The 7,500-nt window shown below is 33.4% G+C and overlaps 3 non-coding genes across 3 annotated transcripts; 2 read left to right on the top strand and 1 right to left on the bottom strand.

The window, feature by feature from the left end:
* The first annotated feature begins 3,077 nt into the window (after positions 1-3,077).
* TRNAS-GGA (transfer RNA serine (anticodon GGA)) lies at positions 3,078-3,164 on the top strand. The gene has a single exon. It is a non-coding gene; the product is annotated as a tRNA-Ser (tRNA).
* A 1,356-nt stretch (positions 3,165-4,520) lies between these two features.
* On the bottom strand, positions 4,521-4,593 carry TRNAT-UGU (transfer RNA threonine (anticodon UGU)). Its single transcript has one exon. It is a non-coding gene; the product is annotated as a tRNA-Thr (tRNA).
* Positions 4,594-6,379: 1,786 nt separating this feature from the next.
* TRNAF-GAA (transfer RNA phenylalanine (anticodon GAA)) lies at positions 6,380-6,452 on the top strand. The gene has a single exon. It is a non-coding gene; the product is annotated as a tRNA-Phe (tRNA).
* Positions 6,453-7,500: the final 1,048 nt, after the last annotated feature.

Genomic DNA, 7,500 nt, shown 5'->3' with positions numbered 1-7,500 from the left:
AAATTCTTTGATTGGTTCTTCCTCGAAAAAGAATTCCGTTTTATTTTACAAAAAGACCAAAAAGAATTCTAACAAATAAAAAAAAAATTAGAAATAATAAGAATTTTTCTTCTTTTATTCGAAACGCCCCGTGATCTTCAACCAATTATGCGCTTCAATATAATTCCCAGGAGTAAGCGTTATAGCCTGCTTCCAATACTCGGCGGCTTGATCGAACCAAGCCTCTGCAATTTCAGAATCTCCCTGTCGAATGGCTTGTTCTCCCCGGTCGGAATAGGAGGGTCAATTCCTTCCCTTAGAACCGTACGTGAGAGTTTCCCACCTCATACGGCTCCGCAGTCAATTCTTTTGGTGTCCCATTAAACCAAATGCGATTTCTTATAGATCTATATTCCACTGTTCGGAGGAACCAAAGGAGGTTAATCACATGAGTTTCAAACTTTCATTTTGATTTAATTAAGAATCAATTTCAGTTTTATCTTTTCTCCCACCTGCAGAAGAAGAAAACACAGATATTTACTCCTATCCTTCGTATTTTCCGCAAGGTAACTATCTCGGTTTTATATCGAAATTTATATAGAATCTTTGAAAAAAGCTTTCCTTCCTAAACATAAGTAAGAAAGAAAAGACTTACTATCTTTGGGATTTGATCCTACACCGCCGCTCAAAACCTCAGTCTTAGTGGATCGACTCTATTACATAAGTTAATTCCTAACTTTTTCTATCTTATATTTCTATATAGGCATAAGTAAGCAGTTCTTTTCTTAATGTATTGGACCAAAACCTCATTAATTGATCTTTACGGTGCTTCCTCTCTATCAATTAGATCTTTTTTTTTTATCCATAGATATAGAAAAAAGTATCTAGGCATATTTTTACTTCTATTAGTATGAAGTTTTTTTCTTTGCTACAGCTCAAAGAAATCGTCGTTTTGGACGATGCATTTGTAGCGATCCTTTTTTTAGTATTTACTAGAAAATTTGGTCTTCTTTTTTCTTTCTATAGTGGAGATAGCCGCACGTAATGACAGATCACTGCCATATTATTAAAAGCTTGTGGTAAGAATGGGTTTCGTTCTAGTGCCCTAAAATAATATTCTAAAGCTTTCGTATGTTCTCCATTACTTGTGTGAATAAGGCCTATATTATAGAGTATATAACTTCGATCGTAAGGATCGATTTCTAGTCGCATAGCTTCATAATAATTCTGTAAAGCTTCCGCATAATTTCCTTCGGATTGAGCTGACATCCGTTACGGTCGTTATTCGATTCAAAGAATCGCCGTTCCAGAACCGTACGTGAAATTTTCACCTCATACGGCTCCTCCCTTAAATATAATATACATAATGAGAATTCAAAATACATGGCAAAAGGGATTAAAACATTCTCATTATGAACTGAGCGGGGCTAGTGTTTTTACAAAAAATATCTAGCCAACCTTCTTGCGCAAGAGCTTTTACTAGAATCAAGTGTCTTGATACTAAATAGAAAGGATAACTTCAACAATTCCTTTGTCCTCAACGCCTCCTAATTTCCAGGAAATAGTCACTTCAACAGTCTTCGATGGTTATACGGGTATCCAAAGTACGAACGAGATGGATGTTTGTTGGCCCAACCATTCTTGTTAGTCCTAACCCAGATAAGAAAGGGAGTAGGTAAGTAATTTTTAACAAAGCTTTTGTGTTGTCGATTGCTAGGTGTAGTGCTTCTTCCCCTATGCCGCCTATTGGTACTATATTACTAGGAAGTAGGATTGACCTGTAATACAAAACACAAAGGTGTAACCTTTCGTTCAATACAAAAATCTATAAATGAAGCTATAGTATTTGAGGTTGCATCAATCGGGGATACACGACGGAAGGAATCGTTCTATTTGTAAACTTCACCTTCAAGAAGCGTAGGTTTGTTTCTATAATATGGAATAAGAATATTTGTTCTTTACTATCCCGAAGTGTGTGCTTTTCTCATAAGACTAAGAGCAGTAAAAAGAAACTAAATAATAAAGAAAATCAAATCACACCATCTCTGTAATAAGTAAATGCCTCCTTTTCTCCTGAAGTTGTCGGAATTAGTCGTAATAAGATATTGGCCACAATTGAAAAGGTCTTATCAATAAAATTTCCATTTATCCGCGATCTAGGCATAGGTATCAATCCATTCTAAAATTCTTCTCATTACCCCTTAGTGGGAAAACGATTACACAAATAAAGAATTTGTACAGTACAAAATAACATAAAAACGGATTCCTTTCCAAACAAAAAAATTTCAATAAAGATACAAATTTTTGACTACTACGTATACTTCTATTTTATTTATTCGAATTGTTCCAAATGCCCCAAACTCCTTTTTCAACAATCAATAAAAAAGAGTTGAATCCCATTTGAATTCATACAAATCAAATCGAGTAGTATAGTAGCTATTCCGATTTCATCGAAGCGGAAGAATCAAAGAATTTTTCGATCAGATCAAAACTTTTTTTGATCGAAAGACGAAAAGAAAGAGAATCGAATAATCATTCTATGATGGAAATAGAATAGCTGGGAAATTCAAGAAATTTGTTGGTGAGCACTTTAAAACTAGACGGAAATTTTCTAATTTTTTTTGAGAATTTTATGGAATTCTAGTCGAAATAAAAATCGAACCATGATCAAAGAGGATCCATTAATCGTCTATAATCTAAAAACCATAAACCCAGCAATCCGTTGATTCGATTCGTTTCAATTAATTAATTGAAGCTGGTATATTATATATGAAAATATCGGATATAGAATAAAAGATAGGAACATCATCTTCGCAAATATGAATCAATAAATATATATATAACAAGGAAAAACTTGTTTTTTATTTTAATTAACTCCTACGAAGAAAGATTTTTTCGAAAAAATCTTCTATTACATTACTACTCGTTACGTTCTATTATTAGTTTGTTTATAGTCAAATAGTATAGTATTGGTGCGTTAATCCTAGTCGTACCTATTTTATACAAACAAAAATCGAATATCGTTAGTAATAGAAATATCAACATAGTATAGTAATGGCTCGCTATTTCTTCGGTTTATGAGTCATAATCGTTGTGTAGGAGAGATGGCCGAGCGGTTCAAGGCGTAGCATTGGAACTGCTATGTAGGCTTTTGTTTACCGAGGGTTCGAATCCCTCTCTTTCCGTCTTTTACTTTCACCTGATTGAATTCGCCAACATTTCTAACTTTAACAAATCAAATAACAAGAAATACTTTATTTAGAACATAAGAGTTAGATCCTTCTTGTATTTTGATATATATTTCTTCTATTTCGAATTGCTGCGATACCTAAAATACTGGAAATAAAAGAATAGACAAGGAGTGAAAATTTTTATGTGTATCTAGGATACATGAATAGGAAAAAACCGGGATGGGATAGAATAGATGAGCGGGAGAAAATCTGGGGCAAACCCCCGACTTTTAACCTTAAGTAATTTTCCTTTTCCAAATGAAAGGGGCCAAATTGTCCGAACCCCTTTCTTTTGTATTTTAGTTAGGGTTACGTCTGACGAGAATAATATTCTACCACCAGCAATTCATTGATTTGCAAACCGACCCACTTACTATCTATTATTTGATTGACTAATCCTTTATATGGAAATGGGTTAAGGGTCAAATGTTTAGGTAATTCCTCACGGGGGGATAAATCAAGAGAATTTTGAATTAGAGCTCTGGATTTTTGTTCATCCCTCGCCATAATAGTATCCTTGGGTTTGCAACGATAACTTGGTATATCTACTATATGGCCGTTAACTAAAATATGTCTATGGTTAACTAATTGGCGGGCTCCAGGAATAGTCGGAGCCATGCCCAATCGAAAAAGAATGTTATCCAAACGCATTTCAAGTAATTGTAGTAAAACCTGACCTGTTGACCCTTTGGCTTTTCTGGCGATCCGAACGTATTTAAGTAATTGTCGTTCTGTAATACCATAATGAAAACGTAATTTTTGTTTTTCTTCTAGACGAATACGATATTGCGATCTTTTCCCGGAACGTGATTGGTTTCTAAGATCACTTCCGGCTCTAGGCCTTTTATTAGTTAGTCCGGGTAAAGCCCCTAGACGGCGTATTTTTTTGAAACGAGGCCCTCGGTAACGCGACATAAAGACTCCTTTCTTTATTTATTTTCTTTATTTCTATTTATATATATATATATATATTCGATTTTTTTGTAAAACCGAAATTAAAACTGAACTAAATGATAAATGAAATGAAATCCACTGAAGTGTTGGATTCCAATGAATAATGAAATGGGTTGTATATACATCATATACAAAATATATAGAATATTCTATATTTTATTTTGTATTAAAATATGTAAGTAAAAAGAAAAAGGAAAAGAAAGAGTTTTCCCGATTTGGTCTGTCGAGCTTGAACCCTTTTCTTTTTATTCCTAGGTGGAAGTTTCTACAACATAATCGATCGTTATTTTTTTCTTTGAAATCGAAGAACAAAGAAAAAAATATATAAAAAGCACAAATCCAAATAAAAATCGAAAAAGCCGGCTATCGGACTCGAACCGATGACCATCGCATTACAAATGCGATGCTCTAACCTCTGAGCTAAGCGGGCTCCCGGAAATTATACATGCACTGGCATTCAATAAACTACATTTTAGTGTAAGCTTATTCATTTTTATTATTTTATGATATAAATTTGAAAGAAATATTTCAAATCAAATATCAAATAAATAGAAATATTTACTTTAGTTTTTTTCTTTCTATATAGATTCTATTTTTCGTCTAGAACGATTCGATTCTATTTCAATTAGATTTAGAAATTATATGAAATTTTCTTTTTATTTTTCAAATCCATTTCAAATCGAAATTAAAACAAAAATTCATTATGACAATAATTCTAATTTCATTATATCTATGAAATGGATAACTATTAGAGTTATAAGAGTCTGCCTTAAGAAAACCTAAAATAAACAAGAATAAAAAAATGAGAATCGATAAAGAAGAACTCTGGATTATATTACCATAATAAAATAAGATATTCTTCTGTGTGCAGCCGTAGACTATGATGACAAAAAAAGAATCGACCCTTTGAGTATTCAAAATTGCATACAAAAATGAACGGGGCGGAGGATATAGATGGTATATATCCCTCGATATTGAATTGTAGCTACAGAAAGGATAGAATCATGTCTGACTAGACAAAATCAAAGTCAAATGGAGACTTCCGATAGAGATGAAGGAAGATAGAAAAAAAAGGAAAATGGCAAAAGCATTTTTCGGTATAGTAAGCCATATTAAATCTAATGAATTCGACGGTTCCGTCAGAAATGAAAGAATAAAAGGGAAGGACATCACATGGAGATCCTAATCTTAAAAAGAAAGGGGGGATATGGCGAAATCGGTAGACGCTACGGACTTAATTGGCTTGAGCCTTAGTATGGAGACCTACTAAGTGAAAACTTTCAAATTCAGAGAAACCCTGGAATTAATAAAAATGGGCAATCCTGAGCCAACTCCTTTTGTCAAAAGCAAAAAATAAAGATTCAGAAAGCAACAATAAAAAAAGGATAGGTGCAGAGACTCAAAGGAAGCTGTTCTAACAAATGGGGTTGACTGTGCTGTGTTGTTCTAAGAATTCTTCCATCGAACCCCCACTCCAAAAAGGTTGAAGAATATACTTTATCAAATGATTACTAAGACCCCGAATCTATTCTATATTTTTTTTTTCAATTATTTCTCTATTCTAGATAGAGGAGAGAATTTCATATTCTCTCTAAAAAAAAATTTAGAATATGAAACGAAAAAATGGAAGAATTTTTTTTGAATCGATTTCAAGTTGAAAAAAGAATCAAATATTCATTCATCAAATCATTCACTCCATAGTCTGATAGATCTTTGGAAGAACTAATTAATCGGACGAGAATAAAGATAGAGTCCCGTTCTACATGTCAATACTGACAACAATGAAATTTATAGTAAGAGGAAAATCCGTCGACTTTAAAAATCGTGAGGGTTCAAGTCCCTCTATCCCCAAAAGATTTTTTTACTCCCTAAGTGGTTCTCTTTTTCATTAGAGGGTTGAAGGCGGTTATACCTCTTTTTCTTTTCAAAATGGATATGAAGGGAAATGCTTTTCTCTTATCACAAGTCTTGTGATATATATATGATTACAAATCAATATTTTTGAGCAAGGAGTACTCAGTTTAGTGATTCACAATTCATATTATTACTCGTACTAAAACTTAAATCAACTTAATTATAGAAAAATTTGCAAAACCCAAGGAATTCTGGTACGCATATAAGACTTTGTAATCCTTTTTGTCCGTTTAATTGACATAAACCCGAGTTATCGAGTAAAATGAAATTAGAAAATGGTGCGCCAAAAAGGTGAATGAATGGTCGGGATAGCTCAGCTGGTAGAGCAGAGGACTGAAAATCCTCGTGTCACCAGTTCAAATCTGGTTCCTGGCACATCACATGCTTTTTTTGATGTATTGATATACATATTCATTCCTAGCTGAGATCATGGCACATACATAAGGTATTTCGCTGGTTATCCTGCGATATACCCCATCTATTTTATAGATAGATGGGTAGAGAAAATGAAAATAAAGAATTTTTTTATGTTTTCAATTTTTCTTATTTGTTCATAATGATACAGAACTTTTTAGTTCATTCTATCGGCTCTTAGCTCATCCAAAAGACACCTTTTTAGAATCTTAATGAATTCTTAACTTAATTTCATTTGTCTTTTCTTTTTTTCTTTATCCATAATAGAATACCGATGGGCCATCGATTCTTCTGTTTGATCTAGAGCAGAACATATAAAGAATCTTTAGATATCTGATGTTGTAGAAGTGAAAATAAATTTCTTATCATTTAATAAGCATCTTGTATTTTATAAAAATTTGGGACAATATAATCCTTACGTAAGGGCCATCCTATCCAACTTTCGGGCATTAAAATACGTTTTAGGCGTGGATGATTATCATACGAGATTCCCAGCATATCATAAGATTCCCGTTCTTGAAAATCCGCACTTTTCCAAACCCAGAAGACGGACGGAATTCTAGGATTCTGCCTTGGAGCAAATACTTTTATGCATACCTCTTCCGGTTGATCCACACCGTACTCGATTCTTGTAAGATGATACACACTAGCTAACAGCCCGCCCGGTGCGACATCATAAGCACACTGAGAACGTAAATAATTGTAACCATATACATATAAAATAACAGCAATGGAATGCCAATCTTCGGGCTTTATTTGTAAAGTTTCTATTCCTTGGTAATCAAAGCCCAACGATCTATGAACTAGCCCGTATTTGACTAGCCAAGCGGACAAACGAAATAATACGAAAATTAAATCATTTAACCAAAATCAAGGAACTGTTCGTACGTTGTTGGGGATAAACAAGGAATGTCCTTTTTTTATAATTTTGTCATCATCCAATTGTTTTCGACTAGGCCCATTACCATTCAAGGGTGTAAAATATCACAAAGAATCAATTAAAAAAGAT

This window comes from Chenopodium album, chromosome 23 (assembly GCF_948465745.1).
Source record: "Chenopodium album chromosome 23, dcCheAlbu1.1, whole genome shotgun sequence".
NCBI classification, from domain to species: domain Eukaryota; kingdom Viridiplantae; phylum Streptophyta; class Magnoliopsida; order Caryophyllales; family Amaranthaceae; genus Chenopodium; species Chenopodium album.
The sequence above is the reverse complement of the archived record's forward strand: the minus strand, read 5'-3'. Positions and strand labels throughout refer to the sequence as shown.